The sequence below is a fragment of the Sceloporus occidentalis genome, unplaced genomic scaffold, assembly GCF_023333645.1.
Source record: "Sceloporus occidentalis isolate IW3139 unplaced genomic scaffold, rSceOcc1.0.p SCAF_402, whole genome shotgun sequence".
Lineage (NCBI taxonomy): Eukaryota > Metazoa > Chordata > Lepidosauria > Squamata > Phrynosomatidae > Sceloporus > Sceloporus occidentalis.
Window position 1 is genome coordinate 329,558 of NW_028317382.1, and position 24,679 is coordinate 354,236.

General features: G+C 55.3%; 55 non-coding genes across 55 annotated transcripts; all 55 read left to right on the forward strand.

The window, feature by feature from the left end:
- The first annotated feature begins 74 nt into the window (after positions 1-74).
- TRNAP-UGG (transfer RNA proline (anticodon UGG)) lies at positions 75-146 on the forward strand. The gene has a single exon. It is a non-coding gene; the product is annotated as a tRNA-Pro (tRNA).
- A 231-nt stretch (positions 147-377) lies between these two features.
- TRNAP-UGG (transfer RNA proline (anticodon UGG)) lies at positions 378-449 on the forward strand. Its single transcript has one exon. It is a non-coding gene; the product is annotated as a tRNA-Pro (tRNA).
- A 254-nt stretch (positions 450-703) lies between these two features.
- On the forward strand, positions 704-775 carry TRNAP-CGG (transfer RNA proline (anticodon CGG)). The gene has a single exon. It is a non-coding gene; the product is annotated as a tRNA-Pro (tRNA).
- Positions 776-1,024: 249 nt separating this feature from the next.
- On the forward strand, positions 1,025-1,096 carry TRNAP-UGG (transfer RNA proline (anticodon UGG)). Its single transcript has one exon. It is a non-coding gene; the product is annotated as a tRNA-Pro (tRNA).
- A 261-nt stretch (positions 1,097-1,357) lies between these two features.
- TRNAP-AGG (transfer RNA proline (anticodon AGG)) lies at positions 1,358-1,429 on the forward strand. The gene has a single exon. It is a non-coding gene; the product is annotated as a tRNA-Pro (tRNA).
- Positions 1,430-1,549: 120 nt separating this feature from the next.
- On the forward strand, positions 1,550-1,621 carry TRNAP-UGG (transfer RNA proline (anticodon UGG)). Its single transcript has one exon. It is a non-coding gene; the product is annotated as a tRNA-Pro (tRNA).
- Positions 1,622-1,864: 243 nt separating this feature from the next.
- Positions 1,865-1,936, forward strand: TRNAP-AGG (transfer RNA proline (anticodon AGG)). Its single transcript has one exon. It is a non-coding gene; the product is annotated as a tRNA-Pro (tRNA).
- Positions 1,937-2,290: 354 nt separating this feature from the next.
- TRNAP-CGG (transfer RNA proline (anticodon CGG)) lies at positions 2,291-2,362 on the forward strand. The gene has a single exon. It is a non-coding gene; the product is annotated as a tRNA-Pro (tRNA).
- Positions 2,363-2,606: 244 nt separating this feature from the next.
- Positions 2,607-2,678, forward strand: TRNAP-AGG (transfer RNA proline (anticodon AGG)). Its single transcript has one exon. It is a non-coding gene; the product is annotated as a tRNA-Pro (tRNA).
- Positions 2,679-3,087: 409 nt separating this feature from the next.
- Positions 3,088-3,159, forward strand: TRNAP-UGG (transfer RNA proline (anticodon UGG)). Its single transcript has one exon. It is a non-coding gene; the product is annotated as a tRNA-Pro (tRNA).
- A 417-nt stretch (positions 3,160-3,576) lies between these two features.
- TRNAP-AGG (transfer RNA proline (anticodon AGG)) lies at positions 3,577-3,648 on the forward strand. Its single transcript has one exon. It is a non-coding gene; the product is annotated as a tRNA-Pro (tRNA).
- A 354-nt stretch (positions 3,649-4,002) lies between these two features.
- On the forward strand, positions 4,003-4,074 carry TRNAP-CGG (transfer RNA proline (anticodon CGG)). The gene has a single exon. It is a non-coding gene; the product is annotated as a tRNA-Pro (tRNA).
- Positions 4,075-4,323: 249 nt separating this feature from the next.
- On the forward strand, positions 4,324-4,395 carry TRNAP-UGG (transfer RNA proline (anticodon UGG)). The gene has a single exon. It is a non-coding gene; the product is annotated as a tRNA-Pro (tRNA).
- Positions 4,396-4,896: 501 nt separating this feature from the next.
- TRNAP-AGG (transfer RNA proline (anticodon AGG)) lies at positions 4,897-4,968 on the forward strand. Its single transcript has one exon. It is a non-coding gene; the product is annotated as a tRNA-Pro (tRNA).
- Positions 4,969-5,088: 120 nt separating this feature from the next.
- On the forward strand, positions 5,089-5,160 carry TRNAP-UGG (transfer RNA proline (anticodon UGG)). The gene has a single exon. It is a non-coding gene; the product is annotated as a tRNA-Pro (tRNA).
- A 698-nt stretch (positions 5,161-5,858) lies between these two features.
- TRNAP-UGG (transfer RNA proline (anticodon UGG)) lies at positions 5,859-5,930 on the forward strand. The gene has a single exon. It is a non-coding gene; the product is annotated as a tRNA-Pro (tRNA).
- A 678-nt stretch (positions 5,931-6,608) lies between these two features.
- Positions 6,609-6,680, forward strand: TRNAP-CGG (transfer RNA proline (anticodon CGG)). Its single transcript has one exon. It is a non-coding gene; the product is annotated as a tRNA-Pro (tRNA).
- Positions 6,681-6,929: 249 nt separating this feature from the next.
- On the forward strand, positions 6,930-7,001 carry TRNAP-UGG (transfer RNA proline (anticodon UGG)). The gene has a single exon. It is a non-coding gene; the product is annotated as a tRNA-Pro (tRNA).
- A 501-nt stretch (positions 7,002-7,502) lies between these two features.
- On the forward strand, positions 7,503-7,574 carry TRNAP-AGG (transfer RNA proline (anticodon AGG)). The gene has a single exon. It is a non-coding gene; the product is annotated as a tRNA-Pro (tRNA).
- A 120-nt stretch (positions 7,575-7,694) lies between these two features.
- On the forward strand, positions 7,695-7,766 carry TRNAP-UGG (transfer RNA proline (anticodon UGG)). The gene has a single exon. It is a non-coding gene; the product is annotated as a tRNA-Pro (tRNA).
- Positions 7,767-7,983: 217 nt separating this feature from the next.
- TRNAP-UGG (transfer RNA proline (anticodon UGG)) lies at positions 7,984-8,055 on the forward strand. Its single transcript has one exon. It is a non-coding gene; the product is annotated as a tRNA-Pro (tRNA).
- A 217-nt stretch (positions 8,056-8,272) lies between these two features.
- TRNAP-AGG (transfer RNA proline (anticodon AGG)) lies at positions 8,273-8,344 on the forward strand. Its single transcript has one exon. It is a non-coding gene; the product is annotated as a tRNA-Pro (tRNA).
- A 447-nt stretch (positions 8,345-8,791) lies between these two features.
- On the forward strand, positions 8,792-8,863 carry TRNAP-AGG (transfer RNA proline (anticodon AGG)). The gene has a single exon. It is a non-coding gene; the product is annotated as a tRNA-Pro (tRNA).
- Positions 8,864-9,217: 354 nt separating this feature from the next.
- Positions 9,218-9,289, forward strand: TRNAP-CGG (transfer RNA proline (anticodon CGG)). The gene has a single exon. It is a non-coding gene; the product is annotated as a tRNA-Pro (tRNA).
- Positions 9,290-9,538: 249 nt separating this feature from the next.
- On the forward strand, positions 9,539-9,610 carry TRNAP-UGG (transfer RNA proline (anticodon UGG)). The gene has a single exon. It is a non-coding gene; the product is annotated as a tRNA-Pro (tRNA).
- A 501-nt stretch (positions 9,611-10,111) lies between these two features.
- Positions 10,112-10,183, forward strand: TRNAP-AGG (transfer RNA proline (anticodon AGG)). The gene has a single exon. It is a non-coding gene; the product is annotated as a tRNA-Pro (tRNA).
- Positions 10,184-10,303: 120 nt separating this feature from the next.
- TRNAP-UGG (transfer RNA proline (anticodon UGG)) lies at positions 10,304-10,375 on the forward strand. The gene has a single exon. It is a non-coding gene; the product is annotated as a tRNA-Pro (tRNA).
- Positions 10,376-10,881: 506 nt separating this feature from the next.
- TRNAP-AGG (transfer RNA proline (anticodon AGG)) lies at positions 10,882-10,953 on the forward strand. Its single transcript has one exon. It is a non-coding gene; the product is annotated as a tRNA-Pro (tRNA).
- Positions 10,954-11,073: 120 nt separating this feature from the next.
- On the forward strand, positions 11,074-11,145 carry TRNAP-UGG (transfer RNA proline (anticodon UGG)). The gene has a single exon. It is a non-coding gene; the product is annotated as a tRNA-Pro (tRNA).
- Positions 11,146-11,820: 675 nt separating this feature from the next.
- TRNAP-CGG (transfer RNA proline (anticodon CGG)) lies at positions 11,821-11,892 on the forward strand. Its single transcript has one exon. It is a non-coding gene; the product is annotated as a tRNA-Pro (tRNA).
- Positions 11,893-12,465: 573 nt separating this feature from the next.
- On the forward strand, positions 12,466-12,537 carry TRNAP-AGG (transfer RNA proline (anticodon AGG)). Its single transcript has one exon. It is a non-coding gene; the product is annotated as a tRNA-Pro (tRNA).
- Positions 12,538-13,038: 501 nt separating this feature from the next.
- TRNAP-UGG (transfer RNA proline (anticodon UGG)) lies at positions 13,039-13,110 on the forward strand. Its single transcript has one exon. It is a non-coding gene; the product is annotated as a tRNA-Pro (tRNA).
- Positions 13,111-13,359: 249 nt separating this feature from the next.
- TRNAP-AGG (transfer RNA proline (anticodon AGG)) lies at positions 13,360-13,431 on the forward strand. Its single transcript has one exon. It is a non-coding gene; the product is annotated as a tRNA-Pro (tRNA).
- A 351-nt stretch (positions 13,432-13,782) lies between these two features.
- Positions 13,783-13,854, forward strand: TRNAP-CGG (transfer RNA proline (anticodon CGG)). The gene has a single exon. It is a non-coding gene; the product is annotated as a tRNA-Pro (tRNA).
- A 244-nt stretch (positions 13,855-14,098) lies between these two features.
- On the forward strand, positions 14,099-14,170 carry TRNAP-AGG (transfer RNA proline (anticodon AGG)). The gene has a single exon. It is a non-coding gene; the product is annotated as a tRNA-Pro (tRNA).
- Positions 14,171-14,290: 120 nt separating this feature from the next.
- On the forward strand, positions 14,291-14,362 carry TRNAP-UGG (transfer RNA proline (anticodon UGG)). Its single transcript has one exon. It is a non-coding gene; the product is annotated as a tRNA-Pro (tRNA).
- Positions 14,363-14,614: 252 nt separating this feature from the next.
- Positions 14,615-14,686, forward strand: TRNAP-AGG (transfer RNA proline (anticodon AGG)). Its single transcript has one exon. It is a non-coding gene; the product is annotated as a tRNA-Pro (tRNA).
- A 193-nt stretch (positions 14,687-14,879) lies between these two features.
- Positions 14,880-14,951, forward strand: TRNAP-UGG (transfer RNA proline (anticodon UGG)). The gene has a single exon. It is a non-coding gene; the product is annotated as a tRNA-Pro (tRNA).
- A 255-nt stretch (positions 14,952-15,206) lies between these two features.
- On the forward strand, positions 15,207-15,278 carry TRNAP-AGG (transfer RNA proline (anticodon AGG)). Its single transcript has one exon. It is a non-coding gene; the product is annotated as a tRNA-Pro (tRNA).
- Positions 15,279-15,632: 354 nt separating this feature from the next.
- Positions 15,633-15,704, forward strand: TRNAP-UGG (transfer RNA proline (anticodon UGG)). The gene has a single exon. It is a non-coding gene; the product is annotated as a tRNA-Pro (tRNA).
- Positions 15,705-15,956: 252 nt separating this feature from the next.
- Positions 15,957-16,028, forward strand: TRNAP-AGG (transfer RNA proline (anticodon AGG)). The gene has a single exon. It is a non-coding gene; the product is annotated as a tRNA-Pro (tRNA).
- A 501-nt stretch (positions 16,029-16,529) lies between these two features.
- Positions 16,530-16,601, forward strand: TRNAP-UGG (transfer RNA proline (anticodon UGG)). Its single transcript has one exon. It is a non-coding gene; the product is annotated as a tRNA-Pro (tRNA).
- A 258-nt stretch (positions 16,602-16,859) lies between these two features.
- On the forward strand, positions 16,860-16,931 carry TRNAP-AGG (transfer RNA proline (anticodon AGG)). The gene has a single exon. It is a non-coding gene; the product is annotated as a tRNA-Pro (tRNA).
- A 354-nt stretch (positions 16,932-17,285) lies between these two features.
- Positions 17,286-17,357, forward strand: TRNAP-CGG (transfer RNA proline (anticodon CGG)). The gene has a single exon. It is a non-coding gene; the product is annotated as a tRNA-Pro (tRNA).
- A 249-nt stretch (positions 17,358-17,606) lies between these two features.
- TRNAR-UCG (transfer RNA arginine (anticodon UCG)) lies at positions 17,607-17,678 on the forward strand. Its single transcript has one exon. It is a non-coding gene; the product is annotated as a tRNA-Arg (tRNA).
- Positions 17,679-19,228: 1,550 nt separating this feature from the next.
- Positions 19,229-19,300, forward strand: TRNAP-UGG (transfer RNA proline (anticodon UGG)). Its single transcript has one exon. It is a non-coding gene; the product is annotated as a tRNA-Pro (tRNA).
- Positions 19,301-19,978: 678 nt separating this feature from the next.
- On the forward strand, positions 19,979-20,050 carry TRNAP-CGG (transfer RNA proline (anticodon CGG)). Its single transcript has one exon. It is a non-coding gene; the product is annotated as a tRNA-Pro (tRNA).
- A 244-nt stretch (positions 20,051-20,294) lies between these two features.
- TRNAP-AGG (transfer RNA proline (anticodon AGG)) lies at positions 20,295-20,366 on the forward strand. The gene has a single exon. It is a non-coding gene; the product is annotated as a tRNA-Pro (tRNA).
- A 698-nt stretch (positions 20,367-21,064) lies between these two features.
- TRNAP-AGG (transfer RNA proline (anticodon AGG)) lies at positions 21,065-21,136 on the forward strand. The gene has a single exon. It is a non-coding gene; the product is annotated as a tRNA-Pro (tRNA).
- Positions 21,137-21,256: 120 nt separating this feature from the next.
- TRNAP-UGG (transfer RNA proline (anticodon UGG)) lies at positions 21,257-21,328 on the forward strand. The gene has a single exon. It is a non-coding gene; the product is annotated as a tRNA-Pro (tRNA).
- Positions 21,329-21,574: 246 nt separating this feature from the next.
- Positions 21,575-21,646, forward strand: TRNAP-AGG (transfer RNA proline (anticodon AGG)). The gene has a single exon. It is a non-coding gene; the product is annotated as a tRNA-Pro (tRNA).
- A 668-nt stretch (positions 21,647-22,314) lies between these two features.
- TRNAP-UGG (transfer RNA proline (anticodon UGG)) lies at positions 22,315-22,386 on the forward strand. The gene has a single exon. It is a non-coding gene; the product is annotated as a tRNA-Pro (tRNA).
- Positions 22,387-22,644: 258 nt separating this feature from the next.
- Positions 22,645-22,716, forward strand: TRNAP-AGG (transfer RNA proline (anticodon AGG)). The gene has a single exon. It is a non-coding gene; the product is annotated as a tRNA-Pro (tRNA).
- Positions 22,717-23,506: 790 nt separating this feature from the next.
- Positions 23,507-23,578, forward strand: TRNAP-UGG (transfer RNA proline (anticodon UGG)). The gene has a single exon. It is a non-coding gene; the product is annotated as a tRNA-Pro (tRNA).
- Positions 23,579-24,006: 428 nt separating this feature from the next.
- TRNAP-UGG (transfer RNA proline (anticodon UGG)) lies at positions 24,007-24,078 on the forward strand. The gene has a single exon. It is a non-coding gene; the product is annotated as a tRNA-Pro (tRNA).
- The last annotated feature ends 601 nt before the right edge of the window (positions 24,079-24,679 follow it).

Here is a 24,679-nt window from a genome sequence, read left to right on the forward strand (position 1 = left end):
CGACGTCTCTTTAGCGTCCCTGCTAAACTTTCTCTTCTTCCGAGCGCCGGGCCCGGAGCAGCTGCCAGCTGTCTGGCTCGTTGGTCTAGGGGTATGATTCTCGCTTTGGGTGCGAGAGGTCCCGGGTTCAAATCCCGGACGAGCCCGAGCGCTCAGCACATCCTCCTTTTAGGAGGACCCTTACCTTTCTGCTCCGCCTCAGAGAAAATGCCACTCGGGTGCCGTCGCTTTGCAATGGGAAGTTTCTCTCGACAGTGCTTGGCTGCAGAGAGCGAGAGGCTTTGTCGCTCGACGTCTCTTTAGCGTCCCTGCTAAACTTTCTCTTCTTCTCTTCTCGTACATTCGGGCTCACGCCGCGGGCTTTTCGCTAACTGTCTGGCTCGTTGGTCTAGGGGTATGATTCTCGCTTTGGGTGCGAGAGGTCCCGGGTTCAAATCCCGGACGAGCCCGAGAGTCGCTCGTTGGGCTGAGCGGTTTGCGTAACGCGTGCAGCTTCTTCTAGGAGGAGGCCGCCAAAATACCTTTTCTGCTGAAACCTGGCTTTTTACGTCTTCTTCTTTTATTTTTTTTGTATTATTATCATTTTTTTATTTATTTATTTTTTTTTTTTTATCGTTGCGCAGTTTCATCACCGAATGCTTGCGGTGACAATCCATCCTCGAGGAGTTCCACACGTCCGGCGGCAGGGGGCGTATAGGTTTCTGGCTCGTTGGTCTAGGGGTATGATTCTCGCTTCGGGTGCGAGAGGTCCGGGGTTCAAATCCCGGACGAGCCCAAGCTGAACAGCGCCGCATGGCGCCGTGGCTCTTCTCTTCTCTGCGAGGCGTCTCTTTTAAGAAGTTGTTCCCAATCCCGCTGTACTTCTGTACCGCTTCTTCTTTTATTGGCTTCAATAAAAGAAGAAGCGGTTGCCTTGGGACGGGAAGCTTGCAGACGCCGGCGTGCCGCTGGACGTCCGTTTTAGCTTCCCTGCTAAACTTTCAGCTCATTCGGGCTCACGCAGCGACCAGCTCTATATCTGTCTGGCTCGTTGGTCTAGGGGTATGATTCTCGCTTTGGGTGCGAGAGGTCCCGGGTTCAAATCCCGGACGAGCCCGAGAGTCGCCCGTTGGGCTGAGCGGTCTGCGTAACGCGTGCAGCTTCTTCTAGGAGGAGGCCGCCAAAATACCTTTTCTGCTCCGTCTCGATGAAAATGCTGTCGCTTTGCAATGGGAAGTTTCCCCTGACAGTGGCTTTGTCGTCGTCGTCGTCGTCGTCGTCGTCGCCGCCGCCAAGACTGCACTCGACGTCCCTTTAGCGCCTGTGCGAAAGTCTCTCTTCATCTCAACTCTGGGCCCGGAGCCACTGCCAGCAGTCTGGCTCGTTGGTCTAGGGGTATGATTCTCGCTTAGGGTGCGAGAGGTCCCGGGTTCAAATCCCGGACGAGCCCAAGCTTGACAGCGCTACACGTCGTCACGGCTCTTCTCTGTGCGCTTGACATCCGTTTTAGCTTCCCTGCTAAACTTCTCGTACATTCGGGCTCACGCCGCGGGCTTTTCGCTAACTGTCTGGCTCGTTGGTCTAGGGGTATGATTCTCGCTTTGGGTGCGAGAGGTCCCGGGTTCAAATCCCGGACGAGCCCGAGAGTCGCCAGTTGGGCTGAGCGGTTTGCGTAACGCGTGCAGCTTCTTCTAGGAGGAGGCCGCCAAAATACCTTTTCTGCTCCGTCTCGATGAAAATGCTGTCGCTTTGCAATGGGAAGTTTCCCCTGACAGTGGCTTTGTCGTCGCCGCCGCCGCCAAGACTGCACTCGACGTCCCTTTAGCGCCTGTGCGAAAGTCTCTCTTCATCTCAACTCTGGGCCCGGAGCCACTGCCAGCAGTCTGGCTCGTTGGTCTAGGGGTATGATTCTCGCTTAGGGTGCGAGAGGTCCCGGGTTCAAATCCCGGACGAGCCCACGCAGCAGCTTTCACGCACGCGCCCTCTTTTACGTCCTTTCCTTGAGATGACGGAAATTCATCCTCCAGCAAACGGGGCGATTCGACTACCTCGGCTCCAATCTACACTGGAAAGGCACGGTTTGTGCTGACTCGAAGGATGCGTTTTGAAACGGGTAATGGTCATTTAATGCTAGACCCTGAAACCTGGCTTTTTACGTCTTCTTCTTTTATTTTTTTTGTATTATTATCATTTTTTTATTTATTTATTTTATTTTTTTTATCGTTGCGCAGTTTCATCACCGAATGCTTGCGGTGACAATCCATCCTCGAGGAGTTCCACACGTCCGGCGGCAGGGGGCATATAGGTTTCTGGCTCGTTGGTCTAGGGGTATGATTCTCGCTTCGGGTGCGAGAGGTCCCGGGTTCAAATCCCGGACGAGCCCAAGCTGAACAGCGCCGCCTGGCGCCGTGGCTCTTCTCTGCGAGGCGTCTCTTTTAAGAAGTTGTTGCCAATCCCGCTGTACTTCTGTACCGCTTCTTCTTTTATTGGCTTCAATAAAAGAAGAAGCGGTTGCCTTGGGACGGGAAGCTTGCAGACGCCGGCGTGCCGCTGGACGTCCGTTTTAGCTTCCCTGCTAAACTTTCAGCTCATTCGGGCTCACGCAGCGACCGGCTCTATATCCGTCTGGCTCGTTGGTCTAGGGGTATGATTCTCGCTTAGGGTGCGAGAGGTCCCGGGTTCAAATCCCGGATGAGCCCAAGCTTGACAGCGCTACACGTCGTCACGGCTCTTCTCTGTGCGCTTGACATCCGTTTTAGCTTCCCTGCTAAACTTCTCGTACATTCGGGCTCACGCCGCGGGCTTTTCACTAACTGTCTGGCTCGTTGGTCTAGGGGTATGATTCTCGCTTTGGGTGCGAGAGGTCCCGGGTTCAAATCCTGGACGAGCCCGAGCGCTCAGCACATCCTCCTTTTAGGAGGACCCTTACCTTTCTGCTCCGCCTCAGAGAAAATGCCACTCGGGTGCCGTCGCTTTGCAATGGGAAGTTTCTCTCGACAGTGCTTGGCTGCAGAGAGCGAGAGGCTTTGTCGCTCGACGTCTTTTTAGCGTCCCTGCTAAACTTTCTCTTCTTCCAAGCGCCGGGCCCGGAGCGGCTGCCAGCTGTCTGGCTCGTTGGTCTAGGGGTATGATTCTCGCTTTGGGTGCGAGAGGTCCCGGGTTCAAATCCCGGACGAGCCCGAGCGCTCAGCACATCCTCCATTTAGGAGGACCCTTACCTTTCTGCTCCGCCTCAGAGAAAATGCCACTCGGGTGCCGTCGCTTTGCAATGGGAAGTTTCTCTCGACAGTGCTTGGCTGCAGAGAGCGAGAGGCTTTGTCGCTCGACGTCTCTTTAGCGTCCCTGCTAAACTTTCTCTTCTTCCGAGCGGTTTGCGTAACGCGTGCAGCTTCTTCTAGGAGGAGGCCGCCAAAATACCTTTTCTGCTCCGTCTCGATGAAAATGCTGTCGCTTTGCAATGGGAAGTTTCCCCTGACAGTGGCTTTGTCGTCGTCGTCGTCGTCGCCGCCGCCAAGACTGCACTCGACGTCCCTTTAGCGCCTGTGCGAAAGTCTCACTTCATCTCAACTCTGGGCCCGGAGCCACTGCCAGCAGTCTGGCTCGTTGGTCTAGGGGTATGATTCTCGCTTAGGGTGCGAGAGGTCCCGGGTTCAAATCCCGGACGAGCCCACGCAGCAGCTTTCACGCGCGCGCCCTCTTTTACGTCCTTTCCTTGAGATGACGGAAATTCATCCTCCAGCAAACGGGGCGATTCGACTACCTCGGCTCCAATCTACACTGGAAAGGCACGGTTTGTGCTGACTCGAAGGATGCGTTTTGAAACGGGTAATGGTCATTTAATGCTAGACCCTGAAACCTGGCTTTTTACGTCTTCTTCTTTTATTTTTTTTGTATTATTATCATTTTTTTATTTATTTATTTTATTTTTTTTATCGTTGCGCAGTTTCATCACCGAATGCTTGCGGTGACAATCCATCCTCGAGGAGTTCCACACGTCCGGCGGCAGGGGGCGTATAGGTTTCTGGCTCGTTGGTCTAGGGGTATGATTCTCGCTTCGGGTGCGAGAGGTCCCGGGTTCAAATCCCGGACGAGCCCAAGCTGAACAGCGCCGCCTGGCGCCGTGGCTCTTCTCTTCTCTGCGAGGCGTCTCTTTTAAGAAGTTGTTCCCAATCCCGCTGTACTTCTGTACCGCTTCTTCTTTTATTGGCTTCAATAAAAGAAGAAGCGGTTGCCTTGGGACGGGAAGCTTGCAGACGCCGGCGTGCCGCTGGACGTCCGTTTTAGCTTCCCTGCTAAACTTTCAGCTCATTCGGGCTCACGCAGCGACCGGCTCTATATCTGTCTGGCTCGTTGGTCTAGGGGTATGATTCTCGCTTTGGGTGCGAGAGGTCCCGGGTTCAAATCCCGGACGAGCCCGAGCGCTCAGCACATCCTCCTTTTAGGAGGACCCTTACCTTTCTGCTCCGCCTCAGAGAAAATGCCACTCGGGTGCCGTCGCTTTGCAATGGGAAGTTTCTCTCGACAGTGCTTGGCTGCAGAGAGCGAGAGGCTTTGTCGCTCGACGTCTCTTTAGCGTCCCTGCTAAACTTTCTCTTCTTCCGAGCGCCGGGCCCGGAGCGGCTGCCAGCTGTCTGGCTCGTTGGTCTAGGGGTATGATTCTCGCTTAGGGTGCGAGAGGTCCCGGGTTCAAATTCCAGACGAGCCCAAGCTGAACAGCGCCGCCTGGCGCCGTGTTGTTGCCAATCCCGCTGTACTTCTTTACCGCTTCTTCTTTTATTGGCTTCAATAAAAGAAGAAGCGGTTGCCTTGGGACGGGAAGCTTGCAGACGCCGGCGTGCCGCTGGACGTCCGTTTTAGCTTCCCTGCTAAACTTTCAGCTCATTCGGGCTCACGCAGCGACCAGCTCTATATCTGTCTGGCTCGTTGGTCTAGGGGTATGATTCTCGCTTAGGGTGCGAGAGGTCCCGGGTTCAAATCCCGGATGAGCCCAAGCTTGACAGCGCTACACGTCGTCACGGCTCTTCTCTGTGCGCTTGACATCCGTTTTAGCTTCCCTGCTAAACTTCTCGTACATTCGGGCTCACGCCGCGGGCTTTTCACTAACTGTCTGGCTCGTTGGTCTAGGGGTATGATTCTCGCTTTGGGTGCGAGAGGTCCCGGGTTCGAATCCCGGACGAGCCCGAGCGCTCAGCACATCCTCCTTTTAGGAGGACCCTTACCTTTCTGCTCCGCCTCAGAGAAAATGCCACTCGGGTGCCGTCGCTTTGCAATGGGAAGTTTCTCTCGACAGTGCTTGGCTGCAGAGAGCGAGAGGCTTTGTCGCTCGACGTCTCTTTAGCGTCCCTGCTAAACTTTCTCTTCTTCCGAGCGCCGGGCCCGGAGCGGCTGCCAGCTGTCTGGCTCGTTGGTCTAGGGGTATGATTCTCGCTTTGGGTGCGAGAGGTCCCGTGTTCAAATCCCGGACGAGCCCGAGCGCTCAGCACATCCTCCTTTTAGGAGGACCCTTACCTTTCTGCTCCGCCTCAGAGAAAATGCCACTCGGGTGCCGTCGCTTTGCAATGGGAAGTTTCTCTCGACAGTGCTTGGCTGCAGAGAGCGAGAGGCTTTGTCGCTCGACGTCTCTTTAGCGTCCCTGCTAAACTTTCTCTTCTTCCGAGCGCCGGGCCCGGAGCAGCTGCCAGCTGTCTGGCTTGTTGGTCTAGGGGTATGATTCTCGCTTAGGGTGCGAGAGGTCCAGGGTTCAAATCCCGGACGAGCCCAAGCTTGACAGCGCTACACGTCGTCACGGCTCTTCTCTGTGCGCTTGACATCCGTTTTAGCTTCCCTGCTAAACTTCTCGTACATTCGGGCTCACGCCGCGGGCTTTTCGCTAACTGTCTGGCTCGTTGGTCTAGGGGTATGATTCTCGCTTTGGGTGCGAGAGGTCCCGGGTTCAAATCCCGGACGAGCCCGAGAGTCGCCCGTTGGGCTGAGCGGTTTGCGTAACGCGTGCAGCTTCTTCTAGGAGGAGGCCGCCAAAATACCTTTTCTGCTCCGTCTCGATGAAAATGCTGTCGCTTTGCAATGGGAAGTTTCCCCTGACAGTGGCTTTGTCGTCGTCGTCGTCGTCGCCGCCGCCAAGACTGCACTCGACGTCCCTTTAGCGCCTGTGCGAAAGTCTCACTTCATCTCAACTCTGGGCCCGGAGCCACTGCCAGCAGTCTGGCTCGTTGGTCTAGGGGTATGATTCTCACTTAGGGTGCGAGAGGTCCCGGGTTCAAATCCCGGACGAGCCCACGCAGCAGCTTTCACGCGCGCGCCCTCTTTTACGTCCTTTCCTTGAGATGACGGAAATTCATCCTCCAGCAAACGGGGCGATTCGACTACCTCGGCTCCAATCTACACTGGAAAGGCACGGTTTGTGCTGACTCGAAGGATGCGTTTTGAAACGGGTAATGGTCATTTAATGCTAGACCCTGAAACCTGGCTTTTTACGTCTTCTTCTTTTATTTTTTTTGTATTATTATCATTTTTTTATTTATTTATTTTATTTTTTTAATCGTTGCGCAGTTTCATCACCGAATGCTTGCGGTGACAATCCATCCTCGAGGAGTTCCACACGTCCGGCGGCAGGGGGCGTATAGGTTTCTGGCTCGTTGGTCTAGGGGTATGATTCTCGCTTCGGGTGCGAGAGGTCCCGGGTTCAAATCCCGGACGAGCCCAAGCTGAACAGCGCCGCCTGGCGCCGTGGCTCTTCTCTTCTCTGCGAGGCGTCTCTTTTAAGAAGTTGTTCCCAATCCCGCTGTACTTCTGTACCGCTTCTTCTTTTATTGGCTTCAATAAAAGAAGAAGCGGTTGCCTTGGGACGGGAAGCTTGCAGACGCCGGCGTGCCGCTGGACGTCCGTTTTAGCTTCCCTGCTAAACTTTCAGCTCATTCGGGCTCACGCAGCGACCGGCTGTATATCTGTCTGGCTCGTTGGTCTAGGGGTATGATTCTCGCTTTGGGTGCGAGAGGTCCCGGGTTCAAATCCCGGACGAGCCCGAGCGCTCAGCACATCCTCCTTTTAGGAGGACCCTTACCTTTCTGCTCCGCCTCAGAGAAAATGCCACTCGGGTGCCGTCGCTTTGCAATGGGAAGTTTCTCTCGACAGTGCTTGGCTGCAGAGAGCGAGAGGCTTTGTCGCTCGACGTCTCTTTAGCGTCCCTGCTAAACTTTCTCTTCTTCCGAGCGCCGGGCCCGGAGCGGCTGCCAGCTGTCTGGCTCGTTGGTCTAGGGGTATGATTCTCGCTTAGGGTGCGAGAGGTCCCGGGTTCAAATTCCAGACGAGCCCAAGCTGAACAGCGCCGCCTGGCGCCGTGTTGTTGCCAATCCCGCTGTACTTCTTTACCGCTTCTTCTTTTATTGGCTTCAATAAAAGAAGAAGCGGTTGCCTTGGGACGGGAAGCTTGCAGACGCCGGCGTGCCGCTGGACGTCCGTTTTAGCTTCCCTGCTAAACTTTCAGCTCATTCGGGCTCACACAGCGACCAGCTCTATATCTGTCTGGCTCGTTGGTCTAGGGGTATGATTCTCGCTTAGGGTGCGAGAGGTCCCGGGTTCAAATCCCGGATGAGCCCAAGCTTGACAGCGCTACACGTCGTCACGGCTCTTCTCTGTGCGCTTGACATCCGTTTTAGCTTCCCTGCTAAACTTCTCGTACATTCGGGCTCACGCCGCGGGCTTTTCACTAACTGTCTGGCTCGTTGGTCTAGGGGTATGATTCTCGCTTTGGGTGCGAGAGGTCCCGGGTTCGAATCCCGGACGAGCCCGAGCGCTCAGCACATCCTCCTTTTAGGAGGACCCTTACCTTTCTGCTCCGCCTCAGAGAAAATGCCACTCGGGTGCCGTCGCTTTGCAATGGGAAGTTTCTCTCGACAGTGCTTGGCTGCAGAGAGCGAGAGGCTTTGTCGCTCGACGTCTCTTTAGCGTCCCTGCTAAACTTTCTCTTCTTCCGAGCGCCGGGCCCGGAGCGGCTGCCAGCTGTCTGGCTCGTTGGTCTAGGGGTATGATTCTCGCTTTGGGTGCGAGAGGTCCCGGGTTCAAATCCCGGACGAGCCCGAGCGCTCAGCACATCCTCCTTTTAGGAGGACCCTTACCTTTCTGCTCCGCCTCAGAGAAAATGCCACTCGGGTGCCGTCGCTTTGCAATGGGAAGTTTCTCTCGACAGTGCTTGGCTGCAGAGAGCGAGAGGCTTTGTCGCTCGACGTCTCTTTAGCGTCCCTGCTAAACTTTCTCTTCTTCCGAGCGCCGGGCCCGGAGCGGCTGCCAGCTGTCTGGCTTGTTGGTCTAGGGGTATGATTCTCGCTTAGGGTGCGAGAGGTCCCGGGTTCAAATCCCGGACGAGCCCAAGCTTGACAGCGCTACACGTCGTCACGGCTCTTCTCTGTGCGCTTGACATCCGTTTTAGCTTCCCTGCTAAACTTCTCGTACATTCGGGCTCACGCCGCGGGCTTTTCGCTAACTGTCTGGCTCGTTGGTCTAGGGGTATGATTCTCGCTTTGGGTGTGAGAGGTCCCGGGTTCAAATCCCGGACGAGCCCGAGAGTCGCCCGTTGGGCTGAGCGGTTTGCGTAACGCGTGCAGCTTCTTCTAGGAGGAGGCCGCCAAAATACCTTTTCTGCTCCGTCTCGATGAAAATGCTGTCGCTTTGCAATGGGAAGTTTCCCCTGACAGTGGCTTTGTCGTCGTCGTCGTCGTCGTCGCCGCCGCCAAGACTGCACTCGACGTCCCTTTAGCGCCTGTGCGAAAGTCTCTCTTCATCTCAACTCTGGGCCCGGAGCCACTGCCAGCAGTCTGGCTCGTTGGTCTAGGGGTATGATTCTCGCTTAGGGTGCGAGAGGTCCCGGGTTCAAATCCCGGACGAGCCCACGCAGCAGCTTTCACGCGCGCGCCCTCTTTTACGTCCTTTCCTTGAGATGACGGAAATTCATCCTCCAGCAAACGGGGCGATTCGACTACCTCGGCTCCAATCTACACTGGAAAGGCACGGTTTGTGCTGACTCGAAGGATGCGTTTTGAAACGGGTAATGGTCATTTAATGCTAGACCCTGAAACCTGGCTTTTTACGTCTTCTTCTTTTATTTTTTTTGTATTATTATCATTTTTTTATTTATTTATTTATTTTTTTTTATCGTTGCGCAGTTTCATCACCGAATGCTTGCGGTGACAATCCATCCTCGAGGAGTTCCACACGTCTGGCGGCAGGGGGCGTATAGGTTTCTGGCTCGTTGGTCTAGGGGTATGATTCTCGCTTCGGGTGCGAGAGGTCCCGGGTTCAAATCCCGGACGAGCCCAAGCTGAACAGCGCCGCCTGGCGCCGTGGCTCTTCTCTTCTCTGCGAGGCGTCTCTTTTAAGAAGTTGTTCCCAATCCCGCTGTACTTCTGTACCGCTTCTTCTTTTATTGGCTTCAATAAAAGAAGAAGCGGTTGCCTTGGGACGGGAAGCTTGCAGACGCCGGCGTGCCGCTGGACGTCCGTTTTAGCTTCCCTGCTAAACTTTCAGCTCATTCGGGCTCACGCAGCGACCGGCTCTATATCTGTCTGGCTCGTTGGTCTAGGGGTATGATTCTCGCTTTGGGTGCGAGAGGTCCCGGGTTCAAATCCCGGACGAGCCCGAGCGCTCAGCACATCCTCCTTTTAGGAGGACCCTTACCTTTCTGCTCCGCCTCAGAGAAAATGCCACTCGGGTGCCGTCGCTTTGCAATGGGAAGTTTCTCTCGACAGTGCTTGGCTGCAGAGAGCGAGAGGCTTTGTCGCTCGACGTCTCTTTAGCGTCCCTGCTAAACTTTCTCTTCTTCCGAGCGCCGGGCCCGGAGCGGCTGCCAGCTGTCTGGCTCGTTGGTCTAGGGGTATGATTCTCGCTTAGGGTGCGAGAGGTCCCGGGTTCAAATTCCAGACGAGCCCAAGCTGAACAGCGCCGCCTGGCGCCGTGTTGTTGCCAATCCCGCTGTTCTTCTTTACCGCTTCTTCTTTTATTGGCTTCAATAAAAGAAGAAGCGGTTGCCTTGGGACGGGAAGCTTGCAGACGCCGGCGTGCCGCTGGACGTCCGTTTTAGCTTCCCTGCTAAACTTTCAGCTCATTCGGGCTCACGCAGCGACCAGCTCTATATCTGTCTGGCTCGTTGGTCTAGGGGTATGATTCTCGCTTAGGGTGCGAGAGGTCCCGGGTTCAAATCCCGGATGAGCCCAAGCTTGACAGCGCTACACGTCGTCACGGCTCTTCTCTGTGCGCTTGACATCCGTTTTAGCTTCCCTGCTAAACTTCTCGTACATTCGGGCTCACGCCGCGGGCTTTTCACTAACTGTCTGGCTCGTTGGTCTAGGGGTATGATTCTCGCTTTGGGTGCGAGAGGTCCCGGGTTCAAATCCCGGACGAGCCTGAGCGCTCAGCACATCCTCCTTTTAGGAGGACCCTTACCTTTCTGCTCCGCCTCAGAGAAAATGCCACTCGGGTGCCGTCGCTTTGCAATGGGAAGTTTCTCTCGACAGTGCTTGGCTGCAGAGAGCGAGAGGCTTTGTCGCTCGACGTCTCTTTAGCGTCCCTGCTAAACTTTCTCTTCTTCCGAGCGCCGGGCCCGGAGCGGCTGCCAGCTGTCTGGCTCGTTGGTCTAGGGGTATGATTCTCGCTTTGGGTGCGAGAGGTCTCGGGTTCAAATCCCGGACGAGCCCGAGCGCTCAGCACATCTTCCTTTTAGGAGGACCCTTACCTTTCTGCTCCGCCTCAGAGAAAATGCCACTCGGGTGCCGTCGCTTTGCAATGGGAAGTTTCTCTCGACAGTGCTTGGCTGCAGAGAGCGAGAGGCTTTGTCGCTCGACGTCTCTTTAGCGTCCCTGCTAAACTTTCTCTTCTTCCGAGCGCCGGGCCCGGAGCGGCTGCCAGCTGTCTGGCTTGTTGGTCTAGGGGTATGATTCTCGCTTAGGGTGCGAGAGGTCCCGGGTTCAAATCCCGGACGAGCCCAAGCTTGACAGCGCTACACGTCGTCACGGCTCTTCTCTGTGCGCTTGACATCCGTTTTAGCTTCCCTGCTAAACTTCTCGTACATTCGGGCTCACGCCGCGGGCTTTTCGCTAACTGTCTGGCTCGTTGGTCTAGGGGTATGATTCTCGCTTTGGGTGCGAGAGGTCCCGGGTTCAAATCCCGGACGAGCCCGAGAGTCGCCCGTTGGGCTGAGCGGTTTGCGTAACGCGTGCAGCTTCTTCTAGGAGGAGGCCGCCAAAATACCTTTTCTGCTCCGTCTCGATGAAAATGCTGTCGCTTTGCAATGGGAAGTTTCCCCTGACAGTGGCTTTGTCGTCGTCGTCGTCGCCGCCGCCAAGACTGCACTCGACGTCCCTTTAGCGCCTGTGCGAAAGTCTCTCTTCATCTCAACTCTGGGCCCGGAGCCACTGCCAGCAGTCTAGCTCGTTGGTCTAGGGGTATGATTCTCGCTTAGGGTGCGAGAGGTCCCGGGTTCAAATCCCGGACGAGCCCACGCAGCAGCTTTCACGCGCGCGCCCTCTTTTACGTCCTTTCCTTGAGATGACGGAAATTCATCCTCCAGCAAACGGGGCGATTCGACTACCTCGGCTCCAATCTACACTGGAAAGGCACGGTTTGTGCTGACTCGAAGGATGCGTTTTGAAACGGGTAATGGTCATTTAATGCTAGACCCTGAAACCTGGCTTTTTACGTCTTCTTCTTTTATTTTTTTTGTATTATTATCATTTTTTTATTTATTTATTTATTTTTTTTTATCGTTGCGCAGTTTCATCACCGAATGCTTGCGGTGACAATCCATCCTCGAGGAGTTCCACACGTCCGGCGGCAGGGGGCGTATAGGTTTCTGGCTCGTTGGTCTAGGGGTATGATTCTCGCTTCGGGTGCGAGAGGTCCCGGGTTCAAATCCCGGACGAGCCCAAGCTGAACAGCGCCGCCTGGCACCGTGGCTCTTCTCTTCTCTGCGAGGCGTCTCTTTTAAGAAGTTGTTCCCAATCCCGCTGTACTTCTGTACCGCTTCTTCTTTTATTGGCTTCAATAAAAGAAGAAGCGGTTGCCTTGGGACGGGAAGCTTGCAGACGCCGGCGTGCCGCTGGACGTCCGTTTTAGCTTCCCTGCTAAACTTTCAGCTCATTCGGGCTCACGCAGCGACCGGCTCTATATCTGTCTGGCTCGTTGGTCTAGGGGTATGATTCTCGCTTTGGGTGCGAGAGGTCCCGGGTTCAAATCGCGGACGAGCCCGAGAATCGCCCGTTGGGCTGAGCGGTCTGCGTAACGCGTGCAGCTTCTTCTAGGAGGAGGCCGCCAAAATACCTTTTCTGCTCCGTCTCGATGAAAATGCTGTCGCTTTGCAATGGGAAGTTTCCCCTGACAGTGGCTTTGTCGTCGTCGTCGTCGTCGCCGCCGCCAAGACTGCACTCGACGTCCCTTTAGCGCCTGTGCGAAAGTCTCTCTTCATCTCAACTCTGGGCCCGGAGCCACTGCCAGCAGTCTGGCTCGTTGGTCTAGGGGTATGATTCTCGCTTAGGGTGCGAGAGGTCCCGGGTTCAAATCCCGGACGAGCCCGAGCGCTCAGCACATCCTCCTTTTAGGAGGACCCTTACCTTTCTGCTCCGCCTCAGAGAAAATGCCACTCGGGTGCCGTCGCTTTGCAATGGGAAGTTTCTCTCGACAGTGCTTGGCTGCAGAGAGCGAGAGGCTTTGTCGCTCGACGTCTCTTTAGCGTCCCTGCTAAACTTTCTCTTCTTCCGAGCGCCGGGCCCGGAGCGGCTGCCAGCTGTCTGGCTCGTTGGTCTAGGGGTATGATTCTCGCTTAGGGTGCGAGAGGTCCCGGGTTCAAATTCCAGACGAGCCCAAGCTGAACAGCGCCGCCTGGCGCCGTGTTGTTGCCAATCCCGCTGTACTTCTTTACCGCTTCTTCTTTTATTGGCTTCAATAAAAGAAGAAGCGGTTGCCTTGGGACGGGAAGCTTGCAGACGCCGGCGTGCCGCTGGACGTCCGTTTTAGCTTCCCTGCTAAACTTTCAGCTCATTCGGGCTCACGCAGCGACCAGCTCTATATCTGTCTGGCTCGTTGGTCTAGGGGTATGATTCTCGCTTTGGGTGCGAGAGGTCCCGGGTTCAAATCCCGGACGAGCCCGAGAGTCGCCCGTTGGGCTGAGCGGTCTGCGTAACGCGTGCAGCTTCTTCTAGGAGGAGGCCGCCAAAATACCTTTTCTGCTCCGTCTCGATGAAAATGCTGTCGCTTTGCAATGGGAAGTTTCCCCTGACAGTGGCTTTGTCGTCGTCGTCGTCGCCGCCGCCAAGACTGCACTCGACGTCCCTTTAGCGCCTGTGCGAAAGTCTCTCTTCATCTCAACTCTGGGCCCGGAGCCACTGCCAGCAGTCTGGCTCGTTGGTCTAGGGGTATGATTCTCGCTTAGGGTGCGAGAGGTCCCGGGTTCAAATCCCGGACGAGCCCACACAGCAGCTTTCACGCGCGCGCCCTCTTTTACGTCCTTTCCTTGAGATGACGGAAATTCATCCTCCAGCAAACGGGGCGATTCGACTACCTCGGCTCCAATCTACACTGGAAAGGCACGGTTTGTGCTGACTCGAAGGATGCGTTTTGAAACGGGTAATGGTCATTTAATGCTAGACCCTGAAACCTGGCTTTTTACGTCTTCTTCTTTTTTTTTTTTTGTATTATCATTTTTTTATTTATTTATTTTATTTTTTTTATCGTTGCGCAGTTTCATCACCGAATGCTTGCGGTGACAATCCATCCTCGAGGAGTTCCACACGTCCGGCGGCAGGGGGCATATAGGTTTCTGGCTCGTTGGTCTAGGGGTATGATTCTCGCTTCGGGTGCGAGAGGTCCCGGGTTCAAATCCCGGACGAGCCCAAGCTGAACAGCGCCGCCTGGCGCCGTGGCTCTTCTCTGCGAGGCGTCTCTTTTAAGAAGTTGTTGCCAATCCCGCTGTACTTCTGTACCGCTTCTTCTTTTATTGGCTTCAATAAAAGAAGAAGCGGTTGCCTTGGGACGGGAAGCTTGCAGACGCCGGCGTGCCGCTGGACGTCCGTTTTAGCTTCCCTGCTAAACTTTCAGCTCATTCGGGCTCACGCAGCGACCGGCTCTATATCTGTCTGGCTCGTTGGTCTAGGGGTATGATTCTCGCTTAGGGTGCGAGAGGTCCCGGGTTCAAATCCCGGATGAGCCCAAGCTTGACAGCGCTACACGTCGTCACGGCTCTTCTCTGTGCGCTTGACATCCGTTTTAGCTTCCCTGCTAAACTTCTCGTACATTCGGGCTCACGCCGCGGGCTTTTCACTAACTGTCTGGCTCGTTGGTCTAGGGGTATGATTCTCGCTTTGGGTGCGAGAGGTCCCGGGTTCAAATCCCGGACGAGCCCGAGAGTCGCCCGTTGGGCTTAGCGGTCTGCGTAACGCGTGCAGCTTCTTCTAGGAGGAGGCCGCCAAAATACCTTTTCTGCTCCGTCTCGATGAAAATGCTGTCGCTTTGCAATGGGAAGTTTCCCCTGACAGTGGCTTTGTCGTCGTCGTCGTCGTCGCCGCCGCCAAGACTGCACTCGACGTCCCTTTAGCGCCTGTGCGAAAGTCTCTCTTCATCTCAACTCTGGGCCCGGAGCCACTGCCAGCAGTCTGGCTCGTTGGTCTAGGGGTATGATTCTCGCTTAGGGTGCGAGAGGTCCCGGGTTCAAATCCCGGACGAGCCCGAGCGCTCAGCACATCCTCCTTTTAGGAGGACCCTTACCTTTCTGCTCCGCCTCAGCTTCAATAAAAGAAGAAGCGGTTGCCTTGGGACGGGAAGCTTGCAGACGCCGGCGTGCCGCTGGACGTCCGTTTTAGCTTCCCTGCTAAACTTTCAGCTCATTCGGGCTCACGCAGCGACCGGCTCTATATCTGTCTGGCTCGTTGGTCTAGGGGTATGATTCTCGCTTTGGGTGCGAGAGGTCCCGGGTTCAAATCCCGGACGAGCCCGAGAGTCGCCCGTTGGGCTGAGCGGTTTGCGTAACGCGTGCAGCTTCTTCTAGGAGGAGGCCGCCAAAATACCTTTTCTGCTCCGTCTCGATGAAAATGCTGTCGCTTTGCAATGGGAAGTTTCCCCTGACAGTGGCTTTGTCGTCGTCGTCGTCGTCGTCGCCGCCGCCAAGACTGCACTCGACGTCCCTTTAGCGCCTGTGCGAAAGTCTCTCTTCATCTCAACTCTGGGCCCGGAGCCACTGCCAGCAGTCTGGCTCGTTGGTCTAGGGGTATGATTCTCGCTTAGGGTGCGAGAGGTCCCGGGTTCAAATCCCGGACGAGCCCACGCAGCAGCTTTCACGCGCGCGCCCTCTTTTACGTCCTTTCCTTGAGATGACGGAAATTCATCCTCCAGCAAACGGGGCGATTCGACTACCTTGGCTCCAATCTACACTGGAAAGGCACGGTTTGTGCTGACTCGAAGGATGCGTTTTGAAACGGGTAATGGTCATTTAATGCTAGACCCTGAAACCTGGCTTTTTACGTCTTCTTCTTTTATTTTTTTTGTATTATTATCATTTTTTTATTTATTTATTTATTTTTTTTTATCGTTGCGCAGTTTCATCACCGAATGCTTGCGGTGACAATCCATCCTCGAGGAGTTCCACACGTCCGGCGGCAGGGGGCGTATAGGATTCTGGCTCGTTGGTCTAGGGGTATGATTCTCGCTTTGGGTGCGAGAGGTCCCGGGTTCAAATCCCGGACGAGCCCGAGAGTCGCCCGTTGGGCTGAGCGGTCTGCGTAACGCGTGCAGCTTCTTCTAGGAGGAGGCCGCCAAAATACCTTTTCTGCTCCGTCTCGATGAAAATGCTGTCGCTTTGCAATGGGAAGTTTCCCCTGACAGTGGCTTTGTCGTCGTCGTCGTCGTCGCCGCCGCCAAGACTGCACTCGACGTCCCTTTAGCGCCTGTGCGAAAGTCTCTCTTCATCTCAACTCTGGGCCCGGAGCCACTGCCAGCAGTCTGGCTCGTTGGTCTAGGGGTATGATTCTCGCTTAGGGTGCGAGAGGTCCCGGGTTCAAATCCCGGACGAGCCCGAGCGCTCAGCACATCCTCCTTTTAGGAGGACCTTTACCTTTCTGCTCCGCCTCAGAGAAAATGCCACTCGGGTGCCGTCGCTTTGCAATGGGAAGTTTCTCTCGACAGTGCTTGGCTGCAGAGAGCGAGAGGCTTTGTCGCTCGACGTCTCTTTAGCGTCCCTGCTAAACTTTCTCTTCTTCCGAGCGCCGGGCCCGGAGCGGCTGCCAGCTGTCTGGCTCGTTGGTCTAGGGGTATGATTCTCGCTTAGGGTGCGAGAGGTCCCGGGTTCAAATTCCAGATGAGCCCAAGCTGAACAGCGCCGCCTGGCGCCGTGTTGTTGCCAATCCCGCTGTACTTCTTTACCGCTTCTTCTTTTATTGGCTTCAATAAAAGAAGAAGCGGTTGCCTTGGGACGGGAAGCTTGCAGACGCCGGCGTGCCGCTGGACGTCCGTTTTAGCTTCCCTGCTAAACTTTCAGCTCATTCGGGCTCACGCAGCGACCAGCTCTATATCTGTCTGGCTCGTTGGTCTAGGGGTATGATTCTCGCTTTGGGTGCGAGAGGTCCCGGGTTCAAATCCCGGACGAGCCCGAGAGTCGCCCGTTGGGCTGAGCGGTCTGCATAACGCGTGCAGCTTCTTCTAGGAGGAGGCCGCCAAAATACCTTTTCTGCTCCGTCTCGATGAAAATGCTGTCGCTTTGCAATGGGAAGTTTCCCCTGACAGTGGCTTTGTCGTCGTCGTCGTCGTCGTCGTCGCCGCCGCCAAGACTGCACTCGACGTCCCTTTAGCGCCTGTTCGAAAGTCTCTCTTCATCTCAACTCTGGGCCCGGAGCCACTGCCAGCAGTCTGGCTCGTTGGTCTAGGGGTATGATTCTCGCTTAGGGTGCGAGAGGTCCCGGGTTCAAATCCCGGACGAGCCCACACAGCAGCTTTCACGCGCGCGCCCTCTTTTACGTCCTTTCCTTGAGATGACGGAAATTCATCCTCCAGCAAACGGGGCGATTCGACTACCTCGGCTCCAATCTACACTGGAAAGGCACGGTTTGTGCTGACTCGAAGGATGCGTTTTGAAACGGGTAATGGTCATTTAATGCTAGACCCTGAAACCTGGCTTTTTACGTCTTCTTCTTTTATTTTTTTTGTATTATTATCATTTTTTTATTTATTTATTTTATTTTTTTTATCGTTGCGCAGTTTCATCACCGAATGCTTGCGGTGACAATCCATCCTCGAGGAGTTCCACACGTCCGGCGGCAGGTGGCATATAGGTTTCTGGCTCGTTGGTCTAGGGGTATGATTCTCGCTTCGGGTGCGAGAGGTCCCGGGTTCAAATCCCGGACGAGCCCAAGCTGAACAGCGCCGCCTGGCGCCGTGGCTCTTCTCTTCTCTGCGAGGCGTCTCTTTTAAGAAGTTGTTCCCAATCCCGCTGTACTTCTGTACCGCTTCTTCTTTTATTGGCTTCAATAAAAGAAGAAGCGGTTGCCTTGGGACGGGAAGCTTGCAGACGCCGGCGTGCCGCTGGACGTCCGTTTTAGCTTCCCTGCTAAACTTTCAGCTCATTCGGGCTCACGCAGCGACCGGCTCTATATCTGTCTGGCTCGTTGGTCTAGGGGTATGATTCTCGCTTTCGGTGCGAGAGGTCCCGGGTTCAAATCCCGGACGAGCCCGAGCGCTCAGCACATCCTCCTTTTAGGAGGACCCTTACCTTTCTGCTCCGCCTCAGAGAAAATGCCACTCGGGTGCCGTCGCTTTGCAATGGGAAGTTTCTCTCGACAGTGCTTGGCTGCAGAGAGCGAGAGGCTTTGTCGCTCGACGTCTCTTTAGCGTCCCTGCTAAACTTTCTCTTCTTCCGAGCGCCGGGCCCGGAGCGGCTGCCAGCTGTCTGGCTCGTTGGTCTAGGGGTATGATTCTCGCTTAGGGTGCGAGAGGTCCCGGGTTCAAATTCCAGACGAGCCCAAGCTGAACAGCGCCGCCTGGCGCCGTGTTGTTGCCAATCCCGCTGTACTTCTTTACCGCTTCTTCTTTTATTGGCTTCAATAAAAGAAGAAGCGGTTGCCTTGGGACGGGAAGCTTGCAGACGCCGGCGTGCCGCTGGACGTCCGTTTTAGCTTCCCTGCTAAACTTTCAGCTCATTCGGGCTCACGCAGCGACCAGCTCTATATCTGTCTGGCTCGTTGGTCTAGGGGTATGATTCTCGCTTAGGGTGCGAGAGGTCCCGGGTTCAAATTCCAGACGAGCCCAAGCTGAACAGCGCCGCCTGGCGCCGTGTTGTTGCCAATCCCGCTGTACTTCTTTACCGCTTCTTCTTTTATTGGCTTCAATAAAAGAAGAAGCGGTTGCCTTGGGACGAGAAGCTTGCAGACGCCGGCGTGCCGCTGGACGTCCGTTTTAGCTTCCCTGCTAAACTTTCAGCTCATTCGGGCTCACGCAGCGACCAGCTCTATATCTGTCTGGCTCGTTGGTCTAGGGGTATGATTCTCGCTTAGGGTGCGAGAGATCCCGGGTTCAAATCCCGGATGAGCCCAAGCTTGACAGCGCTACACGTCGTCACGGCTCTTCTCTGTGCGCTTGACATCCGTTTTAGCTTCCCTGCTAAACTTCTCGTACATTCGGGCTCACGCCGCGGGCTTTTCACTAACTGTCTGGCTCGTTGGTCTAGGGGTATGATTCTCGCTTTGGGTGCGAGAAGTCCCGGGTTCAAATCCCAGACGAGCCCGAGCGCTCAGCACATCCTCCTTTTAGGAGGACCCTTACCTTTCTGCTCCGCCTCAGAGAAAATGCCACTCGGGTGCCGTCGCTTTGCAATGGGAAGTTTCTCTCGACAGTGCTTGGCTGCAGAGAGCGAGAGGCTTTGTCGCTCGACGTCTCTTTAGCGTCCCTGCTAAACTTTCTCTTCTTCCGAGCGCCGGGCCCGGAGCGGCTGCCAGCTGTCTGGCTCGTTGGTCTAGGGGTATGATTCTCGCTTACGGTGCGAGAGGTCCCGGGTTCAAATTCCAGACGAGCCCAAGCTGAACAGCGCCGCCTGGCGCCGTGTTGTTGCCAATCCCGCTGTACTTCTTTACCGCTTCTTCTTTTATTGGCTTCAATAAAAGAAGAAGCGGTTGCCTTGGGACGGGAAGCTTGCAGACGCCGGCGTGCCGCTGGACGTCCGTTTTAGCTTCCCTGCTAAACTTTCAGCTCATTCGGGCTCACGCAGCGACCAGCTCTATATCTGTCTGGCTCGTTGGTCTAGGGGTATGATTCTCGCTTTGGGTGCGAGAGGTCCCGGGTTCAAATCCCGGACGAGCCCGAGAGTCGCCCGTTGGGCTGAGCGGTCTGCGTAACGCGTGCAGCTTCTTCTAGGAGGAGGCCGCCAAAATACCTTTTCTGCTCCGTCTCGATGAAAATGCTGTCGCTTTGCAATGGGAAGTTTCCCCTGACAGTGGCTTTGTCGTCGTCGTCGTCGTCGCCGCCGCCAAGACTGCACTCGACGTCCCTTTAGCGCCTGTGCGAAAGTCTCTCTTCATCTCAACTCTGGGCCCGGAGCCACTGCCAGCAGTCTGGCTCGTTGGTCTAGGGGTATGATTCTCGCTTAGGGTGCGAGAGGTCCCAGGTTCAAATCCCGGACGAGCCCACACAGCAGCTTTCACGCGCGCGCCCTCTTTTACGTCCTTTCCTTGAGATGACGGAAATTCATCCTCCAGCAAACGGGGCGATTCGACTACCTCGGCTCCAATCTACACTGGAAAGGCACGGTTTGTGCTGACTCGAAGGATGCGTTTTGAAACGGGTAATGGTCATTTAATGCTAGACCCTGAAACCTGGCTTTTTACGTCTTCTTCTTTTATTTTTTTTGTATTATTATCATTTTTTTATTTATTTATTTTATTTTTTTTATCGTTGCGCAGTTTCATCACCGAATGCTTGCGGTGACAATCCATCCTCGAGGAGTTCCACACGTCCGGCGGCAGGGGGCATATAGGTTTCTGGCTCGTTGGTCTAGGGGTATGATTCTCGCTTCGGGTGCGAGAGGTCCCGGGTTCAAATCCCGGACGAGCCCAAGCTGAACAGCGCCGCCTGGCGCCGTGGCTCTTCTCTGCGAGGCGTCTCTTTTAAGAAGTTGTTGCCAATCCCGCTGTACTTCTGTACCGCTTCTTCTTTTATTGGCTTCAATAAAAGAAGAAGCGGTTGCCTTGGGACGGGAAGCTTGCAGACGCCGGCGTGCCGCTGGACGTCCGTTTTAGCTTCCCTGCTAAACTTTCAGCTCATTCGGGCTCACGCAGCGACCGGCTCTATATCTGTCTGGCTCGTTGGTCTAGGGGTATGATTCTCGCTTAGGGTGCGAGAGGTCCCGGGTTCAAATCCCGGATGAGCCCAAGCTTGACAGCGCTACACGTCGTCACGGCTCTTCTCTGTGCGCTTGACATCCGTTTTAGCTTCCCTGCTAAACTTCTCGTACATTCGGGCTCACGCCGCGGGCTTTTCACTAACTGTCTGGCTCGTTGGTCTAGGGGTATGATTCTCGCTTTGGGTGCGAGAGGTCCCGGGTTCAAATCCTGGACGAGCCCGAGCGCTCAGCACATCCTCCTTTTAGGAGGACCCTTACCTTTCTGCTCCGCCTCAGAGAAAATGCCACTCGGGTGCCGTCGCTTTGCAATGGGAAGTTTCTCTCGACAGTGCTTGGCTGCAGAGAGCGAGAGGCTTTGTCGCTCGACGTCTTTTTAGCGTCCCTGCTAAACTTTCTCTTCTTCCAAGCGCCGGGCCCGGAGCGGCTGCCAGCTGTCTGGCTCGTTGGTCTAGGGGTATGATTCTCGCTTTGGGTGCGAGAGGTCCCGGGTTCAAACCCCGGACGAGCCCGAGCGCTCAGCACATCCTCCATTTAGGAGGACCCTTACCTTTCTGCTCCGCCTCAGAGAAAATGCCACTCGGGTGCCGTCGCTTTGCAATGGGAAGTTTCTCTCGACAGTGCTTGGCTGCAGAGAGCGAGAGGCTTTGTCGCTCGACGTCTCTTTAGCGTCCCTGCTAAACTTTCTCTTCTTCCGAGCGCCGGGCCCGGAGCAGCTGCCAGCTGTCTGGCTTGTTGGTCTAGGGGTATGATTCTCGCTTAGGGTGCGAGAGGTCCCGGGTTCAAATCCCGGACGAGCCCAAGCTTGACAGCGCTACACGTCGTCACGGCTCTTCTCTGTGCGCTTGACATCCGTTTTAGCTTCCCTGCTAAACTTCTCGTACATTCGGGCTCACGCCGCGGGCTTTTTGCTAACTGTCTGGCTCGTTGGTCTAGGGGTATGATTCTCGCTTTGGGTGCGAGAGGTCCCGGGTTCAAATCCCGGACGAGCCCGAGAGTCGCCCGTCGGGCTGAGCGGTTTGCGTAACGCGTGCAGCTTCTTCTAGGAGGAGGCCGCCAAAATACCTTTTCTGCTCCGTCTCGATGAAAATGCTGTCGCTTTGCAATGGGAAGTTTCCCCTGACAGTGGCTTTGTCGTCGTCGTCGCCGCCGCCAAGACTGCACTCGACGTCCCTTTAGCGCCTGTGCGAAAGTCTCACTTCATCTCAACTCTGGGCCCGGAGCCACTGCCAGCAGTCTGGCTCGTTGGTCTAGGGGTATGATTCTCGCTTAGGGTGCGAGAGGTCCCGGGTTCAAATCCCGGACGAGCCCACGCAGCAGCTTTCACGCGCGCGCCCTCTTTTACGTCCTTTCCTTGAGATGACGGAAATTCATCCTCCAGCAAACGGGGCGATTCGACTACCTCGGCTCCAATCTACACTGGAAAGGCACGGTTTGTGCTGACTCGAAGGATGCGTTTTGAAACGGGTAATGGTCATTTAATGCTAGACCCTGAAACCTGGCTTTTTACGTCTTCTTCTTTTATTTTTTTTGTATTATTATCATTTTTTTATTTATTTATTTTATTTTTTTTATCGTTGCGCAGTTTCATCACCGAATGCTTGCGGTGACAATCCATCCTCGAGGAGTTCCACACGTCCAGCGGCAGGGGCCGTATAGGTTTCTGGCTCGTTGGTCTAGGGGTATGATTCTCGCTTCAGGTGCGAGAGGTCCAAATCCCGGACGAGCCCAAGCTGAACAGCGCCGCCTGGCGCCGTGGCTCTTCTCTTCTCTGCGAGGCGTCTCTTTTAAGAAGTTGTTCCCAATCCCGCTGTACTTCTGTACCGCTTCTTCTTTTATTGGCTTCAATAAAAGAAGAAGCGGTTGCCTTGGGACGGGAAGCTTGCAGACGCCGGCGTGCCGCTGGACGTCCGTTTTAGCTTCCCTGCTAAACTTTCAGCTCATTCGGGCTCACGCAGCGACCGGCTCTATATCTGTCTGGCTCGTTGGTCTAGGGGTATGATTCTCGCTTTGGGTGCGAGAGGTCCCGGGTTCAAATCCCGGACGAGCCCGAGAGTCGCCCGTTGGGCTGAGCGGTCTGCGTAACGCGTGCAGATTCTTCTAGGAGGAGGCCGCCAAAATACCTTTTCTGCTCCGTCTCGATGAAAATGCTGTCGCTTTGCAATGGGAAGTTTCCCCTGACAGTGGCTTTGTCGTCGTCGTCGTCGTCGTCGTCGCCGCCGCCAAGACTGCACTCGACGTCCCTTTAGCGCCTGTGCGAAAGTCTCTCTTCATCTCAACTCTGGGCCCGGAGCCACTGCCAGCAGTCTGGCTCGTTGGTCTAGGGGTATGATTCTCGCTTAGGGTGCGAGAGGTCCCGGGTTCAAATCCCGGACGAGCCCGAGCGCTCAGCACATCCTCCTTTTAGGAGGACCCTTACCTTTCTGCTCCGCCTCAGAGAAAATGCCACTCGGGTGCCGTCGCTTTGCAATGGGAAGTTTCTCTCGACAGTGCTTGGCTGCAGAGAGCGAGAGGCTTTGTCGCTCGACGTCTCTTTAGCGTCCCTGCTAAACTTTCTCTTCTTCCGAGCGCCGGGCCCGGAGCGGCTGCCAGCTGTCTGGCTCGTTGGTCTAGGGGTATGATTCTCGCTTAGGGTGCGAGAGGTCCCGGGTTCAAATTCCAGACGAGCCCAAGCTGAACAGCGCCGCCTGGCGCCGTGTTGTTGCCAATCCCGCTGTACTTCTGTACCGCTTCTTCTTTTATTGGCTTCAATAAAAGAAGAAGCGGTTGCCTTGGGACGGGAAGCTTGCAGACGCCGGCGTGCCGCTGGACGTCCGTTTTAGCTTCCCTGCTAAACTTTCAGCTCATTCGGGCTCACGCAGCGACCAGCTCTATATCTGTCTGGCTCGTTGGTCTAGGGGTATGATTCTCGCTTTGGGTGCGAGAGGTCCCGGGTTCAAATCCTGGACGAGCCCGAGCGCTCAGCACATCCTCCTTTTAGGAGGACCCTTACCTTTCTGCTCCGCCTCAGAGAAAATGCCACTCGGGTGCCGTCGCTTTGCAATGGGAAGTTTCTCTCGACAGTGCTTGGCTGCAGAGAGCGAGAGGCTTTGTCGCTCGACGTCTTTTTAGCGTCCCTGCTAAACTTTCTCTTCTTCCAAGCGCCGGGCCCGGAGCAGCTGCCAGCTGTCTGGCTCGTTGGTCTAGGGGTATGATTCTCGCTTTGGGTGCGAGAGGTCCCGGGTTCAAATCCCGGACGAGCCCGAGCGCTCAGCACATCCTCCATTTAGGAGGACCCTTACCTTTCTGCTCCGCCTCAGAGAAAATGCCACTCGGGTGCCGTCGCTTTGCAATGGGAAGTTTCTCTCGACAGTGCTTGGCTGCAGAGAGCGAGAGGCTTTGTCGCTCGACGTCTCTTTAGCGTCCCTGCTAAACTTTCTCTTCTTCCGAGCGCCGGGCCCGGAGCAGCTGCCAGGGGTATGGGGTATGGTCTAGGGGTATGGGGTATGGTCTAGGGGTATGATTCTCGCTTAGGGTGCGAGAGGTCCCGGGTTCAAATCCCGGACGAGCCCAAGCTTGACAGCGCTACACGTCGTCACGGCTCTTCTCTGTGCGCTTGACATCCGTTTTAGCTTCCCTGCTAAACTTCTCGTACATTCGGGCTCACGCCGCGGGCTTTTCGCTAACTGTCTGGCTCGTTGGTCTAGGGGTATGATTCTCGCTTTGGGTGCGAGAGGTCCCGGGTTCAAATCCCGGACGAGCCCGAGAGTCGCCCGTTGGGCTGAGCGGTTTGCGTAACGCGTGCAGCTTCTTCTAGGAGGAGGCCGCCAAAATACCTTTTCTGCTCCGTCTCGATGAAAATGCTGTCGCTTTGCAATGGGAAGTTTCCCCTGACAGTGGCTTTGTCGTCGTCGTCGTCGTCGCCGCCGCCAAGACTGCACTCGACGTCCCTTTAGCGCCTGTGCGAAAGTCTCACTTCATCTCAACTCTGGGCCCGGAGCCACTGCCAGCAGTCTGGCTCGTTGGTCTAGGGGTATGATTCTCGCTTAGGGTGCGAGAGGTCCCGGGTTCAAATCCCAGACAAGCCCACGCAGCAGCTTTCACGCGCGCGCCCTCTTTTACGTCCTTTCCTTGAGATGACGGAAATTCATCCTCCAGCAAACGGGGCGATTCGACTACCTCGGCTCCAATCTACACTGGAAAGGCACGGTTTGTGCTGACTCGAAGGATGCGTTTTGAAACGGGTAATGGTCATTTAATGCTAGACCCTGAAACCTGGCTTTTTACGTCTTCTTCTTTTATTTTTTTTGTATTATTATCATTTTTTTATTTATTTATTTTATTTTTTTTATCGTTGCGCAGTTT